Source organism: Equus przewalskii, chromosome 22, assembly GCF_037783145.1.
Source record: "Equus przewalskii isolate Varuska chromosome 22, EquPr2, whole genome shotgun sequence".
Classification (NCBI taxonomy): Eukaryota; Metazoa; Chordata; class Mammalia; order Perissodactyla; family Equidae; genus Equus; species Equus przewalskii.
The window spans coordinates 47341759-47353901 of record NC_091852.1 but is presented as its reverse complement, the minus strand read 5'-3'; the positions used below and the strand labels follow the sequence as shown (position 1 = coordinate 47353901).

The following is a 12143-nucleotide window of genomic DNA, read 5'->3' as shown; positions in this document are numbered from 1 at the left end:
GAAGACCAAGTAAACAGACAAAGCCTGACATATTCATTGCAAACAGGAGCACTCCTGAGGTTCCCAAGGGTAATTGAGGAGTGGGAGAGGGGCATCGTTTCCTGCACAGATATATGAACTGTTTCATTAGTTTAGACACGAACACATTTTTCTTTAAAAAGAGTTGTTACTGAAATCTTGCCAAATTTGCGCCTCTTACTAGGTATACAAAGCATCAAGAATATGAGGTGCAAATAACAGCATTAAGATTAGCTCTCACCTCGTCCCCACCATCTGGATAAAACTATGGAAAAGGAGAAAAGCAGCTCCTGGCATTCTGGAACTGGCAGGGCAATGACACCTAGGCGGACAGAAACAGTCCCCCGAATATCACATCAGAGGCGGGCATTCTGTGACTGCAGTGAAGGGAGAGAACAAACAAATGAGAGAACTTGGTAATTTTGTCTAAACACAGATAAAAACAACCCACAAAAGTCCCAAACATCCTCCTATTATGGCTCATAATGAGTGACTATCACAGCTCTAGCCTCAAGTCGTAGCTCTAGCCTAATGGACAAGATCTGTTGAGATACTCAGTCTAGGACAGCCCTCCCTTCCTGATAGCATCCAATCCCTTGCAAAGTCCTGCTTCCTTTTACCCTCCCCAAAATCACCTAGCCCGTGCCCAGCTCTATAATAAATCCTTTCTCTCCCTTCTTTCCTGAGATGCCCCACGGTCCCCGTGGTGTGCATTCTTCCTTACTGCAATGAGTGATACAGCCAAATCCTCCAGGTGTCGGTGTGCTGGTGAGCTCACCTGGAGGACATTGACGCTATTCACTAGTTTCTCAACTGCCAATCCTTCCATCTCTTCTTTCCTGAAAACAGAACCATGATGTTGTGGCCAGTGGAACCCTCTTGTTCTCCAGGGAGGGCGGCCTCACTCCCAACCCGGGATGACTCATGACAGGGCTTTGCAGATGTTCAGTTCAGGGATGGGCTTGGGAACCAAGTCTGGTCAGTGTCACTTGAGAGGAAATGGATTTATTGTGCTATTTTTAACTAGAAGTGCATATTTTTAATGACTATATTACATTTAGTTGCGTGAAAGTCTTTAATGTTTCGAAATTTAAAACATCTCACTTATGGCAGAGGGTAAAAGCTGAGCAACTTGGTGTGGTTTAACTTTCTTCCTCTCACAGCATTAATTACATCCTAAGACATAATATAGTATTTTAGACACACATTATTGGTACTTATTTTTTTATGTCGTATTGCCTTTTTTCAAGGACTGTTTTTTTTTAAGATTTTATTTTTTTCCTTTTTCTCCCCAAAGCCCCTCGGTACATAGTTGTATATTTTAGTTGTGGGTCCTTCTAGTTGTGGCATATGGGATGCAGCCTCAGCGTGGCCTGATGAGTGGTGCATGTCCTCACCCAGGATCCGAACCAGTGAAACCCTGGGCCGCTGAAGCAGAGTAGGTGAACTTACCCACTTGGCCACGGGGCCAGCTCCGAAGGACTGTTTTTGATATATGCCCTGTTTCATTAAAAATATTCAAAGCAATGTGTGTTCCTCCTCCTCTTCCTTTTTGTTACACAGCCCACCAGCATTTCTTTAATGCTTTATTATTTTTCCCTTCACATGAACAGTAATTCTGGGTCACAATGTTCTTTCCTTGAAGCTCTGTTCATGTTGCTGCTTTGTCTTCTGAAATGCTGTTTTGAGAAAGAAGTCTCATGCTAATCTGGCATTTTTTTTCTTTGAATGTACATCTTAAAAATAATTTAATCTTACAAAATATGTAAAAACTCTCTTGGAAAATCCATCAGCCTGCTTCTTGAATAAATTGTAAAGTCAGTTGAACTATTGATGAAATTTCCAAGAAAAGAGAACAAAATATATTATTTCAAATGCCACATAATGAAAAATCTAATCCTTGTCAACACTTGGTATTGTCAGTATTTTAAATTTTAGCCATTCTAATTGGTACATAGTGGTATCTCATTGTGATTTTAGTTGGTGTTTTTCTGACAACTAATGATGTTGAGCATCTTTTCATATGCTCACTGGACATTCCTATAACTTCTTGTGTGAACTTTTTTGCCCAAAATTTGGTTGCTTGTTTTTCTTCCTTAACTCTTTAAGAGTTACTTCTATATTTGGATACAGTCTTTTAGCAGATATCTGCTTCACTTTAAGGAATTGAACTGGAAATTGTAGCCGAATGTATGGGTGTCATTTCATTAAAAAGGACTTTATGTATCTCCACTCTGTGATATAAATTTAAATAAAGCGTTTTGATACCATGTGAACAGATTGGCAGGTGCATGAACAATTATGTGTTTTAATCTGAAATGTTTAATAGAGCTATATTAATTTCCTGTTGCTGCTGTGACAGATTACCACAACATAGCGGCTTGAAACAGCCCCAATTTATTACCTTACAAGGTCCGTAGGTCACAGGTGTATACTGGGTCTCACTAGGCTAGAATCAGTGTCACAGGGGCACTGTCCTTCTGGAGTCTCTGGGAGAGAATCCATTTCCTTGCCTTTTCCATCTTTTAGAGCATTCCTATACCCCCATGGCTTGTGGCTCCACTCCTCCATCTTCAAAGACAGCAACATCAGGCTGTATCCTTCTCATGCTGTCATGAGCTTCTCTTTTGCCTCCCTCTTTGACCTTTAAGGACCCTCAGAGTTACAGTGAGCCCTCTAGGATAATCAATAGATTATCAATGGATCTTCCTATGTTAAGATCATCTGATTAACAGCCTTAATTCCACCTGCAGTCTTAATTCCTCTTTGCTAATGTGATAAACTTATTCACAAGTTCTGGGAATCAGGATGTGCACATCTTTGGAAGGCCACTGCTTTGCTCACTACAGTATGTATTATTAATTCTTAAGATTTCTCCATATTTCCAGGTTTTTTGATTAACCCATGAACTTCTGGTCCCAACTGCATTGGACAAGAGGACCTCTACAGGGTCTGGGGGAATTTCATAATGCAACAGAGATTAATCTTACAGCTACCTTTGAGGTAGGATGATTACCTTATACTGGTGATGGAGAGAAATTTTTGCCCAGTGTCACTCACTTGGAAATTGACAGGGCCCAGACTTGAATCTGCTGCTCAAGGGAACTGGAATACTCAAATATGGGGGGCAGGAGGGGCACTATATTAAAAAAAGATATAGAGGCCAGCCCAGTGGCAAAGTGGTTAAGTTCATGCACTCCGCTTCGGTGGCCCAGGGTTCGCAGGTTGGGATCCTGGGCGTGCAGCTACACACCATTCATCAAGCCATGCTGTGGCAGTGTCTCACATACAAAATAGAGGAAGATTGGCACAGATGTTAGCTTACTGAGAATCCTCCTCAAGCAGAAAGAGGAGGATTGGCAACGTATGTAGTAGGCTCAGGGCCAATCTTCCTTAGAATGAAGGCTGTCATATTTAGATTTACGAGAGGCTGGTACTAAAGTAGATGAATCCGAACACAATGAGTCATGGCAGGGATGAGGTATGGAGAACATTGGTCATTTTTATTTAATTTTGGTGGAAAAGACATTCCATGCTTGGCATCAAGCATCATACTCCCTGAGCACCAAAGGCAGCAGAGGAGAGGATTCAGGGAGGTGTCAGGAGGAGCACAATTCAGGAACACGTGGGAGACACCGACAGACTCCCTCACGAAGAAGGGATGAGTGGCACTGGCCTGGAAGGGGTTCTGCTGGTAGAGGCTGACCCTGGGACTTTCTTACCAGATCTCGGAGTCCGAATTGAATGTCCAGGTTGATGTGGCCCGGGAGTGATGGTTTAGAGTACAGTTTGGTATGTGATATAAATGACAAAGTATAACTAAAGAAACAAGTCCATGACTACAACGTTCTGATGACTCTCGAAGGCAGCCGTGCTGCAAGTTTCACAAATGGACGTAAGTGCCACATACAGACATTATACAGAAAGCTCCACTGGAAAACAAATTGGTACCTGCCTAGTGATGTTGTGTTGTCTCCTTCCTCTCTGCAGTTTGTGGTTAAAAGTCTTTGACCTCTTTATTCCCGGCTTACCTCCTATGGAATTGAGCAGTCATCTCCAGGAGCCCCTGGCTCCTGCGTTGGAGGGGCTAAGCAGCCTGATCACATTGCAGGCTGCAGTACAGGGTCCCATCCTCCGAGGGCCCAGGAGGCTGAGTGATGTGACCTCGCTCCCCTCACTTTTGAGCAGTTTGTCTACTGGGTATCTGAACATCTCCTGGTCGGGAGCGGGTCCCAGGTCGGTGCCAGAGGCCTGAAAAGGTGAAGAGAAGGCAGTGACTGCATTTCTCTGAGGAGTAGTGATCCACATGCAGCACGTATACTGTTACCGTTATGAAGAGGTTAATTATATAAAAAGAAAATCATGTAGGATAGTATCAATATTTTAAAAATTAAAGGCAAACAAAAAGAATGAAAAATAAGGCTCTTTTTATGAAGACTAACTGGAAAACAATACTTCTAAGAATTTAATTTCTTAGCTACTTCTCTCTCTCTGTCTCTCTGTCTCTGTCTCTGTCTCTCTCCCTCTCTCTCCTTTCTTGATTGGCTATTATTACGAGAAAATGCAGGCTGCAAAGACTCTGTGTAAACATTGAAGAAATTACTGTAGTGTTCAGTTCGTAATACTGAGCTGTTTACCTGTTTTTCATATTAAGTCTATTGTCTAGGATCCCTGAACCAGATCAAATAGACCCGACACCTGGTTAAAGCGTTAGTGTAACAGCAACGAACGCCATCTGATTGCCAGGGAGACTATGCTTCCAGGTTTCATTCTGTCGCTCAGAATCAAAGCTTCAGTCCTTATGCTCTGATATTCCCCGGAGCCAGGCTAGCAGCAAATAGGAGGCACATGCGTGATATTACTCTCTTGTCCATTTCTCAGATTTTTCAGGTGCCACACAAAACCTTCCTTCATCAGTCAAAACAAAACAAAAAAATCCCTTGCAAAAAGATTCAGGCAAATTACTTGCTTTGGCCGCCCACTGTTTCCCCAGATAATTGCAGATGGAGGTGTTTGGATCTCGATGTGGGCCTGTTTGTTGATAATAAAGCTTTCATCATGCTCACATGCATATGGATTTCTGATCATTTTGGTTTACTGTTGAATCAAAAGGCTGCCTCTGAATTAGAAGCTTCTTGTGAAATATTAAAGCTGGGTAATGACTTTTAGCTTAATCACTTTTCACTTGGGCCAGGATTGGTTTATGGTTTGGTAAATGTCTAGGGTACTAGTTATAGTGATTTTGGATGACTCTCAATGGTTCTCCGAATTTGGGCAGGACCCATCTGGCCATTTGAAGATTTCAGCATCGGGTTGTTGCATATCCAGCAATCGCTTGATAGATTCAAACTTTAACTAGTATTTGCACCACTCAAAGGTCCTGGTTTCCCATTAGTTGTTTAGTTGGAGTAACTCTCAGAACAGATGTTTTTCCTTTGGCCTTGATGCACATGAGGTAGGAGGAGCAGGGTGAATCTCGCTTTCCATATCAATCTCCACGGTCTTTAGTGCAGGAGAAAAAGAAAAGGTTCTTATGGAAAGTAGTGTAGAATTCCCACAGTGAAAAGCTCATTTAAGGAATTGGAAAATGAATATGTAAGCCATTACCTCAAAACTACAGTAAAAAGGGACAATGTTATCTCAGCAGAGGAAAGTCAATGTTTTGTGGACTTTTGTCTTCATTTCAGTTTATGAGTTACCAGAAGGTTCATTTGCATGCATGCATAGCAGTACATCACTCACATGCCATTATCCTCTGTGTCCGGTATCTCTTGATACCAAAACCACATGGAATGCTTTTAAGATAGAGCCTAAAAAATACAGACACTTGCTGACTTGTAATTGACAATAAAGTGTTCCTCTATTTTGAGAGTCGCTCATTGCCACCACACGAGGCTCTCCTTACGGTCTGCAGTCACTGGTGTTATATGAGTCTCTCATCTTATATAAAAGTTGACAATCTGCATGGATATATATTTTATTCTGCATTTCCAATAGTTTTGTGAGGGAGATTGGGGCAGCGGTACTATTCTTGCTAGAGTAAATGAGAAAATCAAGAGTCTGTCATGACCTGTGAAGGCTCCGAGATTTTACCCTACGTGTGAACTGACAAGCTAGCCTATGACTGTTCTCTGGATGCTGGCAGAAGACATAAAACTCCTAGGTCGGAGACGAAGGCAGCACAACAAACGGCAGGAGCATGATGTCGGCTCCATTTCCCCTTGCCCTCCACCCACGGGGTGACACAGAGGGACCCAGACGGATGCTGCACATGCAGTGGGTTTTGTTACAGGAGAGGAATTTGCTGTTTTTATAGTAAGTGCTAAGCAAACCTGCTCCTTGTCTGCCTGGAGACATTATCTGATCCTGCAAGTTTGCTTGCTGAGAAAACAATCTGAGAGATGGCCCTGATAAAGAGCCCACAGGGCCTTACAGTCTTGGCATAGCCAGAACGATCGTGCAGGAGGGTACAGGGCCCATGGGCATCGCCTCTCCCAACACAGTCAGGTGGAGCTAAAGCTCAAATCCAGGTTCCAGCTTCAGTACTTTTTCATTAATGCTAATTAATGTTAATATTAATGTCACTAATGTTAATACTTATACTAATGCCAGAATGAATACTAAATACCAGTATCCATAATTTATGGAGAATGAACCCTATGCCAGAGACTGCAGGTGCTAATTTGTGTACATTATCACTAAATATTCTCACATCCCTGAAAAGTAGGTACCATGTTCTTCTTTAAAAATTAAAAAAAAAAAAGAGGCCCAATTAACTACATTTTCTATGTTCACACAGCTAGAAAATGGCAGACTCCAAAGCTCCTGCTGTTTTCAGAAGCCCAGACTGGCTCTTGTGTGGATATAATTTTAGTGGTACCAGAAATTCTCTATACCCACACCATCTCCTTCACGGCCTTGTCTATCCTCGAAACCCTTGCTGTTAGAGAGTTGGTCTTTTGATTTAAGAATCTGTTTCTTGTTAAAAATCCACATTCCTTGGAGCAGGTGACAATGTCACATCAGTCATTTTATATACTTCTGAATGATCAAGTTGGAAAGGTCCTTTCCCATTTGTAAGTGTCGATGGAGGGAGGGCAGAGAGAGCATGAGGGTTCAGGTGTTGTTTGTGAAGAGAAGCTACAAAAGGAGAGAGGTTAAGGCTCGAAAGAAGGTTGGGTTAAAAATAGGAACATTGTCCGCCTGGCATTTGGTCCATGGGCTTCATGCTTCAAGTTGTTGTACTTCATGGCTGGGCGTTGAAGATGAAGTCACATCGGGATTTAAAAATCAGAACATAGCTGATCTGACCGTCTCAAATCTCTCCTTGTGTCAAGGCAGGTGTGTAGTCTGAGAGTGAGAGCTTCGGAGCCGAGGGTCTGAGTTTAACCCTAACTCATCCATTACCAGGTGTGTGATCATATGTGTTTTCCTCAACATGGTGCCTCAGTTTCTTCATTTGTGAAATTGGGAAAATGATAGGATTGTTATGAATATTAAATAACTTAGAGTTAAAGCACTTAGAAGAAAACTTGACATGTGGTAAGTACTTGATAAATATAAACTATAATTATTATTCTTTCTTTCTTTTTTTTTTTCCAGGGAAAGATTCGCCCTGCTCTAACATCTCTTGCCAAAATCTTCCTCTTTTTCTTTTTCCTCCCTAAAGCCCCAGTGCATGGTTGTATATCCTAGTTGCAAGTCATTCTAGTTCTTCTGTGTGAGCCACTGCCACAGCATGGCAACTGACAGATGAGTGGTGTGGTTCTGCAACTGTGAAACGAACCCGTGTTGCAGAAGTGGTGAGTGCTGAACTTTAACCCCTAGGCCATCAGGGCTGGCTCAGGAAAAGCTCTTGAAGGAAATTAAAACTGCTACTTCAGGGAGCATGTGAATGATTAGAAAGCAAAACGCCCTTGTTGCTGATATGGAGAAAGTTGTTGTTTTGTTTTTTAAAAAAAATCTTTTAAAAGATTGCCACCTGAGCTAACAACTGTTGCCAATCTTTTTCTTTTTTCTACTTCTTCTCCCCAAATCCCCCAAGTACATAGTTGTATATTTTAGTTGTGGGTTCTTCTAGCTGTGGCATGTGGGATGCTGCCTCAGCGTGGCCTGATGAGTGGTGCCAGGTCTGTGCCCAGGATCCAAACTGGTGAAACACTGGGCCGCCAAAGCAGAGTGTGCAAACTTAAGCACTCGGACTCGGGGCCGACCCCATGGAGAAAGTTTGAATGGTCTGGATAGAAGATGAAACCAGCCATAACATTCCCTTAAGGCAAAGCCTCATCCAGACAAAGGCCCTAACTCTCTTCAATTCTGTGAAGGCTGAGACGGGGGAAGAGGCTGCAGGAGAAAAGATTTGAGCTAGCAGAGGTTTGTTCATGAAATTTAAGGAAAGAAGCCTTCTCCATAACATACAAGTACACGGTGAAGCATCAGGTGCTGATGTAGAAGCTGCAGCAAGTTATCCAGAAGATCTAGCTAAGATCATTAAGGAAAGTGGCTACATTAAACAACAGATTTTCAATGTAGACGAAGCAGCGTTATACTGGAAGAAGACGCCATCTAGGTCTTTCATAGCTATAGAAGTCAATGCCTGGCTTCAAAGCTTCAAAGACCAGGCTGACTCTCTTGTTAGAGGCTAATGCAGCTAGCTGGTGACTTTAAGTTAAATCCGATGCTCATTTACCATTCTGAAAATCTTAGAGACCTTAAGAATTATGCTAAATCTACTGAGCCTGTGCTCTGTAAGTGGAACAACAAAGCCTGGATGATAGCACATCTCTCTGTAACAAGGTTTACTGAATATTTTGAGCCCACTGTTGAGGCGTCCTGCTCAGAAAAGAAAGATTCCTTTCAAAATATTACTGCTTGTTGACAACACACCTGGTCACCCAAGACCGCTGATGGAGATGTACACCGAGATGAATGCTGTTTTCATGTCTGCTAACACTCTGACCATTCTGCAGCCCATGGATCGAGGAGTAATTTCGACTTTCAAGTCTTATTGTTTAAGAAATACCTTTGTGAGGCTACAGCTGCCATAGATGGTGATTCCTCTGACGGATCTGGGCAAAGTCAATTGAAAGCCTTCTGGAAAAGATTCACCGTTCCAGATGCCACTGAGAACATTTGTGATTCACGGGAAGAGGTCAAAATATCAACACTAACAGGAGCTTGGCAGAAGTTGATTCCAACCATTGTAGATGACTTCGAGGGGTTTAAGACTTCAGTGGAAGAAGTAACCACAGACGTGGTGGAAACAGCAAGAGAACTAGAATTAGAAGTGGAGCCTGAAGATGTGACCGAATTGCTGCACTCTCATGATAAAACTTCAACGGATGAGGAGTGGCTTCTTATGGATGAGCCAAGAAAGCGCTTTCTTGAGATGGAATCTGCTCTTGGTGAAGATGCTGTGAAGATTGTTGAATGACAACAAAGGATTTAGAATTTACATAAGCTTACTTGATAAAACAGGAGCAGATTTGAGAGGATTGACTCCAATTTTGAAAGAAGTTCTACTGTGGGTAAAATGCTGTCAAACAGCATCGCATGCTGCAGAGAAACTTTTTGTGAAGGGAAGAGTCATTCGATGCGGCAGACTTCATTATTGTCTTATTTTGAGAAATTGCCACAGCCACCCCAGCCTTCAGCAACCACCACCTTGACCAGTCAGCAGCCTTCAACATCAAGGCAAGACTGTCTGCTAGGAAAAAGATTACCACTCATTGAAGGCTCAGATGATGGTTAGCACTTTTTTAGCAATAAAAAAAATTTTTTTAATTAAGGTATGTACATTGCTTTTTTTAGACATAATGCTATTGCACACAGTACAGTGTAAACATAACTTTGAAAATTTGTGTGACTCACTTTATTGTGATATTCGCTTTAGTGCTGTGGTCTGGAACCGAACCCGCAACATCTCCGAGGGAGGCCTGTAATGTAATGTTAATTGTGTCTTCTTTTATGATTTTCCACTTACGTGAAATTCCAGCCATAAGTGAGAAATGCTCAATATGGTTCAGTAGATTGTAATTCCATTTTTACAAAAATAATTATTCCTTGAATAAATTCTAACTAATTTAAGAATAAAGTCCATTGCCATTTCTTTGGTTACAAAAGCAGTTGCTTTATTGATTTAACCTTTGGGAGCTCCTATTTTGTGTCAGTACCGTGCTGTTTCTGAGAGAGGACACTGCTGTGAAGGAAATGCGGCTCCTGTACAAGCAATCTGCAGTCTAGTAGAAAGTACTGTGAGATGAACAGACGAGTACTTTTTAAAGAAAACTGTAGAAGACACAAAATCATAAAGAAGGAAAGAAAAACCATGCCTCCCGGAAGTAACTCACTATTCACAATTTTGATTTTTATTTCCAGTCTTTTCTTACGTATTTTTTAACATATATACTATATGTAACATTTGTATACTACTTTTTAAACATTATATTGTATTAATTTACTCAAGTCATTAAATAATCTTAGAAAATATGATTTTAAAAAGATTTTTTTTTTTGAGGAAGATTAGCCCTGAGCTAACATCTGCTGCCAATCCTCCTGTTTTTTGCTGAAGAAGACTGGCCCTGAGCTAACATCAGTGTCCATCCTCCTCTAATTTATATGTGGGACGCCTGCCAGAGCAAGGCCTGACAAGCAGTGTATAGGTCCGCACCTGGGATCCGAACCAGTGAACCCCAGGCTGCTGAAGCGGAACGTGCAAACTTAACTGCTGCGCCACGTGGCTGGCCCTAGAAAACATGACTGTAATGGCTGGTGTTATATCATATGCACATACCACAATTCATTTCAGCATCACTCCCCTTGTTGTAAATTTAGTTTCTAGTCTTTCACTAGGCTGTAGCTAAAACTTGGTAAGCATCTTCTATATGAATCTGTGTGTGAATCTCTGATATTGTCTACAGCATAATGACTCTTTAAAGTAAGTACAAATCGTATATAAATATCAAGAAGGGGAATTACTGCTTTAAAAATTTGTAATTGATGTTGTAAAATTTCTTGTAGAAAGTTTGTATCAATTTACACTATCAGTAGTATAAGCAATGTAAATTATGCTGCATTCTCAATGCTAGTTTCAATTTGTTTTCCCAATTTTATAAGGAAAACGGACATATCAAAGTTTTATTTTTCACTTCTTTGGTCACTAGGGTGAATATTTTTTGCCAATTTGTGTTTTATTCTAGTTATTTGAATAAAATCGAAGTTTTCATATTTTTTTTGGCCCTTCGAATTTCCTCTTTTGTGAATTGCCTGTTAATGTCCTTTGTCAATCTTTTTATCACCATATTCATTTTTTTCTTATTGAAGTTTACATAGGAAGAACATTAAACCTTTGCCATAAGTGTGGAAAAGTTTCTCCCCATTTAGTTTTTTCTAGTCTGCAGAGGAAAGAAAAGAACACATCCAGAGAGAAGCAGATGTGAGAGACTGAGACCTGACAGGGACAAGAAGATACCTATAAAGTGGCTGCTATCCTTATCCCCGTTAGATACAGGTGGGAGAGGAGGCTAGAGAATCTGAGAATTTGTAAATCTCAGGGGCAGGCAGTAAATCTCAGGAGTGGTACTCCAGCCCCAGTATGTTGGATGCTGAAGTCTGTACTCTTGGACAGTATGCCATATTGACTCCCTCATTCTCTCTTTGCTGCTATAGAGGCTGCCAAAACCATTCATACTTTTTCGTGGATTACAAATCTTTCTTACCCCCAGTAACAATGCAGGTTGGAATTGTAGAGAAGTGGGTCTGACATGATTAGATTTATCTTTATACATCATTGAATTGTCTTATTTCTCTGGTTACTATTACTACGTATTTATTACTTTTTCTGTCTGAAAAATGCCAAATAAAGGAAGTGTAGCGGATGTAGCAGATGCTTCGGTACATGTCTATATCCTTGTTTACTTGAAAAAGTATATATCTGCTGTTGGTGTGTGGAGTGTCATATAAGTGTCAATTGGATCCTGTTAGTTGATGACTGTTAACATTGTGTTCAGTGGTCCTTTCAATCGTTGAGAGAAGAGAGTTGACGTCTCCAACTGTAATTGTGGATTGGTATATTTCTCCTCTTAGTTCTGCCACTTCTTGTTTCACTTATTTGAAACTCTGTTTTT

At 41.1% G+C, this 12143-nt stretch overlaps 1 long non-coding RNA gene across 6 annotated transcripts in view; it reads left to right on the top strand.

Annotated features, from left to right (window-relative positions):
- LOC103550257 (uncharacterized) overlaps window positions 1-11898 on the top strand; it is a 53333-nt gene extending 41435 nt beyond the window's left edge. For 4 of the 6 annotated variants that reach the window (XR_011531649.1, XR_011531648.1, XR_011531645.1 and 1 more), the window contains exons 4-5: window positions 7356-7428; window positions 7621-11898. This is a non-coding gene — a long non-coding RNA (uncharacterized lncRNA). The remainder of the gene's footprint in view (window positions 1-7355; window positions 7429-7620) is intronic. The other 2 variants (XR_011531646.1, XR_011531647.1) reach the window with 2 other exon arrangements.
- The last annotated feature ends 245 nt before the right edge of the window (window positions 11899-12143 follow it).